The sequence below is a fragment of the Protopterus annectens genome, chromosome 14.part0 (genome assembly GCF_019279795.1).
Source record: "Protopterus annectens isolate FY-2018-M chromosome 14.part0, PAN1.0, whole genome shotgun sequence".
Lineage (NCBI taxonomy): Eukaryota > Metazoa > Chordata > Ceratodontiformes > Protopteridae > Protopterus > Protopterus annectens.
The window spans coordinates 278,831,793-278,843,830 of record NC_056748.1 but is presented as its reverse complement, the minus strand read 5'-3'; positions in this window follow the sequence as shown (position 1 = coordinate 278,843,830).

The following is a 12,038-nucleotide window of genomic DNA, read 5'->3' as shown; positions in this document are numbered from 1 at the left end:
ACAGGTCTGGAGTTGGTGCTTGGAGGTGAACGGAGTGTCCTGGAATTATGGACAGTTGTCATATCCACCACTGGAGCTCCTCCTTGAGACAAGGTAGCACAGTCATAGCAGTGGTATTAAGATTTCCAGTGGGTGGGCATGTTGAGACCACACAGATTTGAGGAACCATTAGAATTTTCTCATATGAAGTCTTGCCAGGTGTAGCATAGGAATAGTAGAGGCCATCAAACCTATGAGATGTACAAACTGTCTTGAAGACAAGTGTTTTTTGGGACAGATACTCTGAGAACACTAGGGAGATCTCCTGGGCCTTCTGGGGGGGAAGAGATACCATCATCTTGTCAGTTTGGAATCTGCATCCTAGAAAGACGTGGTCTTGAGATGGGGCCAGAGAAGATTTTTTGAAGTTGATGGTGAACCCCAGATGATGCAAAATGGCCATGGCTGAGTGGAGGTTGTTTCTCAGATGCTCTGGAGAATGGGCTTGAAGCAAGAGGTCATCTAGGTAAGGGAAGATCTGAATGCCTTGCAGTCTGCAAAAGGTGACCACTGGCACTAGGCATTTTGTGAAGACTCTTGAGGCAGCAGAGAGACCAAAAGGCAAGGAAGAGAAGTGAAAATGTCAGGACCCCACAGAGAATCAAATAAATGTCCTGAATTTGAGGTGAATGAGGATATGGAGGTAAGCATCCTTGATGTCTATGGATGCTAGGAAAGCATTAGGGAGGATTAGGGGAAAGAGAGTCTGAAGAGAAAGCATTTTGAAAGAAGGAACTTTCAGAAAGTTGTTGAGACAGGAGTGGTCCAGGATGGGTCTCCATGGCTCTTTCTTCTTGGGAACCAGGAACATACATAAATAGAAACCTGTTCCTTTTTGGGTAGGGGGCATAGGCTGAATTATGCCCTGTTCCAGCAGGGTTAGTAGACTAGGATGCAACAAAGGTTTCTGCTCTACAGGAGTCTGAGGAATTCCTCTGAATGGAGGCACATTATGCCAGACTATGACGTATCCATTATTTTTAAGATGTTGAGGACCCAAGTGTCCTGAGTGAAGGATTCCCAGGCAGGGAGGGAGAGGAAAAGGTGTAGAGAGAGGGGAGGGGTACCAAGTGTTGCTACAGAGTCAGGAGGAAGAGCCCGTTCTGTCATGAAAGGGCTGCTTAGCCACCTGGGAAGCAGAAGGGTACTGGGCAGACCAAAATATGTTTATGTTATTTAAGCTCCTTGCTCTTTTCCTGAAGGGACCAGAATAGGTCAGCAGAAGGTTAACAATCTAAGGCAGTATTATCAGTGGGAGCATCCATAATCTTAGACTTGATGTCCTCTGGAAGGGGCTGAAGCTTCAGCAAGGTGAACCTTCTTAAAGCAGAGGAAGATGCTGCAGCTCTGGAGGTTGCCTCAACTGCCTCATAGGTGCATTTGATGGAATGTCTGGCCACCTGAGGTGATGCAGCAATAAGAGAGGATGCCAGGGTTTTATTCTCAGAGTCTGGAAAATCACAGGATTTTAGATAACTGACTCACAAGATCTATAGTGTACTTGGTCATACAAGTCTGGTAATTCAGTGGTCTGTAAGCCAAAGTCGCTGAGGTATAGATTTTCTTACCCAGCCTCTCCAATTGCTTACTGTCTTTATCAGAGGGCAGGAAGTAAGTAGAAGTGAGAGATCTGTAGGCCTTGTCTGAGGCTAGTGAAATCACTGATGGGTCTGCCACAGGGGCCTTGAAAAGGAAATTATAATCTTGAGGCACTTTATAATACCTGTCTAGGTTCTTAGGAGTTGGTGGGCGAGAGTCAGGGTGTGTGAACATAGAAGCAAAAGCATACAGAAAGGCTGAAATAAGTGGTTAAATTGCAGAAAGACTAGGGGTCTGCACCTGAAGGAGGTCATAATATCATTTTTGGACTTTAGGAATTTGTGAACTGTCCCATTTAAAATTCTCTCTCATCTTGGAGATGGTTTCCCCAAAGGAAATCTCCTCTAAGGGAGATTCAGTTCCATTGGAGTCTTCCTCTGGGATTTGTGAGGAGTAAGCTAAAGAGTCACTGTCTTTATCATACAAAGAGTCTTCATCTGAAAAGACTTGAGTTCTTGTCCTTTTTTGGGGAGAAGCCAAGCAGGAGGAGATGCCACCTGGCCTGAAGCAGGCCTCATAGCCATAAGCAGACCTTGGGCAAAACTCTGACAGTCTTTCTGAGGGTCTGGTGGAGGAGAGGAATGTTTGATTTTTTTGTTTCCTCTTTGCCAGGGTGCCCATCCGATATAAAGAGGGGCGGACGGATGTAGGCCTACACTCGACCACATCTAAGTCAACATACTCTCTCACTAGAATTTGAGGGATTCCACTAGGTCTTCTGATATGATGAGCCTGGGTTCCCCCTGGACATCAGGGGCTGATGTCTGTAAAGCCCCTTAGGATGTGCCTATGTCCAGTTCCAAGGCCACCTGTAAAGCTGGCTCTGCCTGTGGATCCGGATCCACGACAGAGCATGTCTCTGGGCTCTCATGTGCTTTGGGAGAGATGTCTGCAGGGAGAGGTACAACTACCGCTTTGAGCCTAGGTTTTTTTGCTTTCTGCTTAATAGACTTGGTCGTTGGGTCCTAGGAACCTTCCATCATTCTTCTAGCTAGGAGCTTAAGGCGTTGACTCTCCAAGTAAATCGTGAAGGATTAGTGGCGGCTATGCAGGGTCTTGGGTACAAATGATTGGCAAATTGAGCAGTTTTTATGGTCGTGATTGAGCCCAAGGCAAAAAACACATTGTGAATAACTATCTTTGTGTGGAATATGTCTTCCACAATCACACTTCCCCTTCCTGGATGGCATAACCTCAACTAAGAAAAATACAATAGCAAAAGACAAAAAGTTTCCACAATGGGGCACTTATCTTTACTGAAGAAATGATACCAGCAGCAGAGTGACATCCAGGACTGGTGATCAACTGGCGGCAAAAAACATCTGAGGATGGTGCGCTCCTATATCTCTTTTATGGCCTACGTCTGACAACAGCCAATGACAGACATACCACACACCATATGATAGTAAAAGACTTTGTTATACTGGCTGACGTCAGGTCGCTTGGGCAGGCAACTCTTTCATGTAAAGAATACTGCAACAGATGAATAGAAGTACAACATATTTTATGGGAGTGCAGTGAGTTGGCAGACTTTAGGGGTTCCCTGCAGACTACACTATCAGAGATGCTGGGTGGGCAGACTGGTGTATTGAGGAAGATGATTTTTCTGAGCTATGATATAGAATCCAAATTGCCTAGACATAGTAAGGCCTTGCTGAGTCTAATTATGGTGGCTGACAGAATAGCAATTACTAGAAAATGGAAATCAAAATCTAAACCAACTGTACTAAAGGTAGTGACTATAGTACCAGAGGTAAAACAACTGGAATTGAGATCTTTAGAAAAGGGTAGGAGCAAATTACATAGAAAAAAAATGGGAATTGTGGGAACAATACATACAGGGGAGGAATGAGATTAAAAAGAAGGCAGGACTTAAATGAGCTATGTAATGTTTGACTAAAATGATTGGGTAGATTATAAGTGGTGTATAATGTTGGCAACTGGGAGTGTGTCAGTATAGTTTGTGATGTAAAATGCTTGCAACTAGGATTGTGTCGGTGTGGTTTGTTTTCATTTATAATTATGTATGATTAACTATGTTGTAAGTGATGGTTTAATAAAGATGTTTCCTGTTTACAAAAAAAAAATGCAGGGACTGAATAATTTATGTAATGTTGCTTAGGTTACATGATATATAGCAATATATGTGAAGTACAATGTTTGTAAATGTGAACTTGTTAATACAGTTTGATTACTTTATAAAAATACAAATTTGGCTGTGTCACAAGTGATAATTCAGTAAAGGTGTTTAAAAAAAAAAAGAGCAAGACACAGCACAGAGCTCTAGGTCTGACTGGACTGCCGAAGCCTCAGATTTATGTTTTTTTATCTTTTTTTTTTTTTTTGTTTTGGGAAGAGAAGGGACATCTAAATGAGAAGCCTCAAAAGTCATCTTACCCTACATGAGCACCTTAAGCCTTTGATTTTCCAGGTAAATTTTTAAGGGAAATAGCCCACTTCTAAGGGTGGGACAAAGGACTAAGAGATGGAACAGTCTTTATAGTTGTGACTAGTGGAAAGACAAAGCAAACAGATTGTCCATGTCAAGAATTTGCCTTCCACAATCACAGTTTACACTCTTAGATGACAGGAAACAAAATATTCAAACCAAAAAAAACGAAGACAAAAAGTAAGGCTCCCCAGTGGAGATATTCATTTGTTAGGAAACTACACTGGTCTTACAGCTAGCTGACAGATCAATGTTCAGTTCAGAGTTTGGTTTGGCAGCAAGAAAGTTCTGATGTAATTCATGCCTGCATGTCTCTTATGTACCTTGTAGTTCTCCCATGCCTTGGTCATACAAAGGACATACAGCAGGCGAGGAAGGCACCCAGGCTTTGGTAAGTTAGTCAGTTGTAAGGCTACCTTTGGCAAATATCCCAAGAGTCAGTAACACTGATCCAAGGAAGAACATTTTACTAGTGACACATTTGACCAAACCTAACTTTTAATCTAGCAGATCACAACTGCTAAACCACTTACATGACACAGGCATTAGTCCAGATGACATCCCTAGTTCCACAACCATCTTTCTGTCACTTCTGAGTAAAAGTCAATTCCTTCTCACTTACAGCTAAAACTCAAACAAGCAGCACTACAAAGATTCCATCCTTGCTCTCTTCAACTTCGAAATCTACACAGTCTCCTCTTGGGCCTACCCAACCTTATTCTAGTTCTTTACACTGAAGATATGGTCCTATTGCAATATAACAAATCCTTAACACTTAAGTGAAAAAGTCAGCCTGTGGTTCTTTTTGAACACTTAGATTAGCAAAACAAAACAATCTCAACTCTTCCAAAACAAGAAAAAACAATGCCTTTTCTGACCAAGCCAAAGCTAAACAAACTCTCCTTGCCATTACTATTTTTCATCACAGTAGTCCATTAGAAAACTGCTTTTCATTTAAATACCTAGGAATTTGGATAGTCACATCACTTAAATTCAACCTACAGACAGAACACTAGGAAAAGATTAACTCACTAGTATTCTGGGCTAACGATCTTCCCCTTTCCTTCCAAATACTCCAGAATAACAATAAGCAAAGGCATTCTACTAGCCCATATAAAATATGCACAGTCACTAACAGCATAAGCCTCAAAAAAAAAAAAAAAAAAAAAACCTCCTGAATGATTCAATCACCAACAGAATCTGCAGGTTCATCACACACTGCCCAATGCATTAGATCATGAGCAGTATAAATTATACACTAGGATTAATGCAGAGTTTATAGTCACCTAGAAAAAAAAATCATGATGGCAATGGAACAAAGGATAATTTATTGTTAAAGACAAAATAGAGAGCTGTAAAAAAGGAGAAGAATCTAAATTTACTATAGCTAGGAATGTAATGGATAGATAAGATTTTAAAAAAACTTCGACAACATCCCTCATTCACGGATAATGGAAAGCTTACAGATATACAAGAAACACCCAACAGTAAACAGTTGCATAGCAGTGACTATGAAACAGTGACAAACCACTAGGCAGATAAGCCATGACAGAGGGCAATCATCATCCCATGGATCAAAATTTAAAGGGGTATATTCCAGGGTGATTCTTTGTCACCGCTGCAGTTTTTTACTTACCCTTAAAACGTTAAGATGTTCATTTAATAGATTAGGCTATGGTTGTAATTTAATTCCAAGAGACCAAACTGATTTAAATACATCTCAACTTTTTTTTTTTTTGTGGATGATATAAAATTGTTTAGTTTATCAGATGAGTGTCTGAAAGCACAACTACAAATACTTATCTTTCTTAGATAATATAACAATGCCATTTGGTTATAACTCTTAACATAAATCTTGAAAAAGCCTGAAATAATGAGAAGACACGAGGACAAACACCCAAAAATATGCAGAGATTTAAAATATCGTTCTTATAAATTTAGAAAGTTGCTAGAATAAAAAGGATTTGTGTTAGCATGTATTTCCGAAGAACATGAAGACTGAAACTCAAATGTATGTCCTTTAGTGAATTCATTCTTCAGTGATTTGCTAGAAAACCTCAACTTTTGTGAGGAATAGGCCAACAATGAGTCAAACATTTGAAAATTCAGCAAAAACCTGGGGAGTTGTGAGGTGTCACTATTTGGTCTTGATAAGTTTGCAAAAGCAACATTTATAAAAGGAAAGCTGCAGCACCAAGAAAAAATATCTGTCTGGGACAAGAATGTGATAATAAAGGAACTTGAGCAGGAGGGAGTATATAAATATTTGGGACTAGTTGAAGGACTGGCAATAAAACATGAAGAAATGAGAACAAGGCTTAGTAAGGAATACTTCCGAAGACTAAAACTGATGCTAAAAACAGCCATGACATCCAGGAACAAAGTCCAATCTATAAATCAGTTTACTCTTCCTATTCTAACTTGCAGCTTTGGTGTGGTAGATAGGTCTCAAAAAGTACTGAAGCAGTTGGACAACAAAATAAAAAAGCTTCATACTTAAATGATATATAAAAATCAGTGCTTACCAAGACTATATATGTATATATATATATATATATATATATATATATATATATATATATATATAAAGGAGGTTTAGGCCTCCTTGAAACTGACGGCTGTCTAAATCCTCAGTTGTGAGACTACATACATACTTGCTGACAATCAGATCCAAACACAGTTAAAGCTGTAACACATGAAAATAAGTTGTCTAAGATGACATTTAACAGAACCATTTCAGAACAAAGCAGGAATGGAAATCAAATCAGAAGTACACACATAAAAAAAAAAAAATTAAAAAAAACAGACAGCAACTGAAAGTCAATTGAAAGAATATACAGAAAAGGGCCAGAAGAGAGGGAAAAAGTGAAAAGTCCAAAACTCTAACTCATTGCAACAAGAAAGTGTTTGTAAGACCATGCAAATTGTCACACCCTCATGACCACTTGACATAAGGGGTAAAACCTGGTGCTGCCTTGTTTATGTTCCAGACCATAGACACTGTCCATCTGTACAGCTATCACACCTATGAGAAGGCAATCCAATAAAGCCTGCAGTGCAAGGACAACTTCCTGCAGGTCCAGAAAATAGATGAAGGTTGACTTCTGTCTGGAACCAGGTACCTTGGACCCATCAAACCTTCAAAATGCTGCTCCCCCCACCCCAGTGGAGAGGACAGGGGTCTGTCGTTACCATGGTCATTGGTGGGGGAGACACAAAAGGGGTGCTCACAGATGGTAAACGGGGAAGTCATCCATCATAAGATATGTTGTCTGTAGATCCTGGTGAACTTGGTGGGATGTTGCATCAACTGAGATGTGATGGACCACTGAATGGAGAAAGTCCACTGAAGTACTCTCATGTTGAACCCAACATGAGGAATTACAGTGATAGCAGCTGCCATGAATCCTAAAAGACAAAGAATCAAATAGGTCAGTGGGTTCTGATGGTGCAACACAGAGACAACAGTCTGTATGGAGGAAACCTGCCTATTAGTGTGGCGGTATCCAGGTGGAATCCTATGCACTCCAAGGTTTGAAGAGGTTCCAGCTTGGGTTTTTGAAATTTACAGTAATCTCTAAGGAAAAGCACAACAGTAAGAAGTCTCTTCTGTTAACCACTGAATTCCATGGGAGGGGCATAACAAGCCAGTTGTCCAAGTATGGGAACACCCTGCAAACTGAGCTGGACTGTTCACCAAATGCCACATTTGGTGAACACCTGAAGGACTGGGTTGAGGCCAAAGGGCAGCATTCAGAACTGGAAACGATTGGCTCCCAAATGGTAGCATAGAAACCTCCTGGACTTCCTAGCTATCTTCATGTGATAGTAGGTATCCTGTAGATCCACCAAGCACATCCAGTTGTCCCTCCACAGGAGAGATAACATGAACTGTAACATGATCATCTGGAAAGACATCTGATTGTCAAAATGATTCAATTGGCTTAGGTCCAAAATGGTCTTAAGGTCCCTGTTCTTTTCTGGCACCAAAAAGAACCTTGAGTAGACTCTGGATCCTCTGTGATCTGGTAGGATCTCCTGGATTATTCACTTTCTAGCAGCTTTAATATCTCCTGCACTGTTGTCCTTCTCTGCTGGGGTGGAATTTCTGGAAGAGTCTTGTTTGGTGCTTCTGGAAGGCTTCTAAAGGGAATGGATCAGCTTCTGGTTATCACTGTCAACATGCAAAATTCAGGGGTGATGGCATTTTGTGCTTGAGGGTGGGGAGTTAAGCACTCCCCTGACTGCCTCCATAGAAGGGCAGTTAGGCAACTGTTAATGAGCACTGGAAGGACTTATTGCTGCAAGCATCTTTAAAACCCTTGTTCTACAGTGCCCTTCTGACCCTAGGGCAATATTCATTGAACTTCTCCCCTCTGCCCTACAGGGCCCAATCATTAGAAGTATGTTGGACAAAACTTTGGGATTTCCAGAACCCCAAAAAACTTTTTCCACCCTTCTGGTTATGAGAGAAGTACCTCTGAAGTATGGAGAAACTGATTATAATGGCAGACAACATTTTTCCATCCTGTTCTTTTGTGGTTAATGTGTCTTTGACCTTGGGTCCAAATAAAGTTGACCCATTGAATGGGGCCATTCAAGCAGGATGTCTTAAAACTTTCTGTAAAGTCACAGAGTAACATCCAGGCAAGAAGACTAATTTTAAAGCTGGTGCCTGCTGGTCTACCTATACTATCTGCTGCATTAGACTACAGGCACATGGATACATTGGTGACAGTCTGCATGGTCATCAACTAGGTCTCCAAGGATCTATGGGACTCCACCATAGTGGGATCCATCAGGGATTTTGACAGTTCCTTCATCAAACCCTCTGCAGTCTGGTTAAGTGGACCATGTAATGCATTGTTTATAAGTCAAATGTTACTGAGGCATAAACATGCTTCGTAAACCAGCCCATTGTGGAATCTCTGCTGGGGGGGGGGGGTGAACAGTCAAACTCTCCTCTGAAAGTTCTTTCTTAGTGTCTGCAGCCACCACAATGGCATCCACTGCCGGCCCCTTACTTCAACATGCTCCATCCTCTGGCAACACTAAAATCTTGTCTGGTTTCCATGGGATTGGCTCTAACACATCTGGTTTCTTCCAAGCCTGTTGGGACAGAAAGTCCATTAAACAGTCCACCTGTGTTACCACCCAGGTTGTAAATGGGCCTGCACCAAACACCTTGAGGAGCACCAACTCCTCTGGGGAAGGGGCATCGGTGGACCAACCTCTCCTTTAAATAATTCATGAAGCTCGCTAAATGAAACATCTTTCAGGGGAGATCTGGGGGAACCTTCTCCTTCATCAAGATCAGTGTCATCCATTATAGATTCATTGGGGGGGATGTAAATGCCTCCTTTTGCATTTATATTTCTTATGCTCCTCTATGGGGGAAATACTAGGGGAGAAATGGAAGAAGCAGGGGAACCCATGACTTAGAGTGGCTCAAGGCTGGTCATTGCAAGCTCTCCAGAATGAGATGATGAAGTATCAAAGATCCAGAAACAGTTGGGGTCTGGACTGGATCTGAGGCAGAGCAAGTCACTTCCTCTCTAAAATAGGAGAGGATTTTCTTAAATGCCAACATCAGGACTGGGTGCAAGGAAGACCACCTCAGATTCAAAGAACCCAAAGAAAGTTATTCCCGAGACACAGCCATGGTCAGATCAAGTGTTCAGATCCAAATTTGATCTAACCCCAGTAGTAGATGGGGAACTCTCAAACCCAAAGGTTGATGGGCCTTTACGGCACATCTTCGAAGGCAGAAAGATCCAGAGATGTCTTCCAACTCCCTTTAGAGCTATTCTTAGAAAAATCCAAGTCTTTGTCTCCCTCACTGGGTATGTCTGTCTTTGCCCTAGCTGAAGCCTTCTTTGAATGAGACTCAGATACAAAAGGTAATGAATCTCCTGCTTGGGCAGGGAAAAGTCTCATCAATAGTTGGGAGACCGTAAAGCATCAGTCCCATTAGATCTATGATTAGATGTGAAATGCAGGCTTGCAAGAAGAAATCATTGAGAAAGTCTGGAATTTTATTGACAGTGTTAGACAGGTAGATGAAAATACCCAGAGTTATGTCATTAATGTTTAGAGGAACAACGAAGGGACTGAAATAAGCAAAAGTAAAATATTTTTTATTCTTAACATTAGTACAGAACTTTCATGTTTTAAACATTCTATAATAAAGCAATTTTGTTTAAGGTTCAATCAGAGGTGTTTTTAAAAGTAAGATGTTGGGGGGGGGGGTCCCATTAGTGACTTCTGCAAAAGATATAGAGCTGAAATGTATCCAGGCTTTTATTCTTGGTAGGGTAGGAAAGACTGGAGAGAATAGAGTTAATGCTGTGATGTTGGGCTGCTAGGGTGGGAGATATGAGTGCATTGATCACAATAAATGTAGAATTACGATAACATTATTCCCTGTTTTTACAGGGGTGGAGATCTAGATTAAAATCCTTGGTTTAAGCTATAAATAATTTTTTAAGCAAATTGGTTTAAAAAAATGAAACAAAATAATGAAATGCATGGAAATTGTATTTTTTTTTGCATTTACCAAGTTAGTAGCTCTTTTTCCATTAGCAAATAATGTCCGTTTGAAAAGTCTACAAGTACGCGCAATTAACTGTGAGAAATCTTTTTTTTTTTTTTTACTTTCTCCTAGACTTTTGGGTTTTTAATACCATGACAGGAATGGACCCCATCCCCAAGTCAAAGTATGATTAAAGTTCATGAAATTAGTTTTGTTTCAATTTTTGGCATTAGCCAGAAGTGTTCTTCACAGCACCTGCAGTGTGCCCAGCAATGACTACTGCAATTTGTTACATGTATCAGAAACATATCTAAGTACGATTGTAAATTATTTTTTATAAGACACATTGCTCCTACTACTACAGGAACTGGCTGGGTATCTTTCTTCCACATTGCCCTCGTTTCTGCCTGCAAATCCTGATATTTTATGACTTTGTGTCTCTCTGTACATAAGACACTATAGTCACTAGGTGTAGCAGTTTCAATAATCAATACTACTTTTTTGTCTTCTTTTCATGGACTACTGTATCTGGTTTTCTTGCATCTATTTTATGAAGTGTTGGTAATGGAGGATCCCATGTGATATAAACTTCATCATTTTCTATAATGCTTTGTGGCTCATATTTCCAGTGCTTTTCAGCTATTTTAATATTATAGTGTTTACACAATCCCCAGTGCAACAGTCTTGCCACATTATTATGCCTTTCAGTATGCAGTCCTTCTGCCATTAGTATATCACAACCAGCAACAAAACGTGCAACTGTTCCCAGCTCTGTTTTACAAAAACCTACATTTTTCTGTTTCTCCAACATGTTCAATGGACTTTGTAAACCAACATGTATGTAGTCCATTATCTTGGGCCGCCAATATTAACCTTTCATCTTTTGGTTTAAATTTCCCTCTCCTTAACCATTCCTGTGTTCGATCCTGATCAACATGAAGTTGTTTCAAGAGTTTTCTACACTTGCAACTATATTTATTCATTTTCCACATTTCTTGCCTTCTCATCTGATCCTTCACCTTGTATTCTTTCTTTTGTTTTTTGGCACATTCGGTTGCTGCCTGATTTTTATCTGCTTCTGGTTTGATTTCCATTACCATTTGACACAGATATGCTTCTGCTAAATTACGCAGGGAAGTCATCTTAGACTTATTCTCCTCATGTTTCAAAACTTTCAATGCATTTGGGTCTTGTGAGGTCAGCAAATATGTATGCGCTCCCTCTGTTGCAAATCTATATATGTAATAAATTTTGAGGAGGCCCACACCTCCTTCAGAATGGGAAATATAGTTTTATTATGCACTGATTTTTATAAATTATTTGATGAGCATGAAGCATCCCTCGTGTTTCCCTGTCCAAACTATCCAACATTTTTGGGGCCAGTCAGTCACTCCAAAACTGTAAATTAGGACAGAAAGA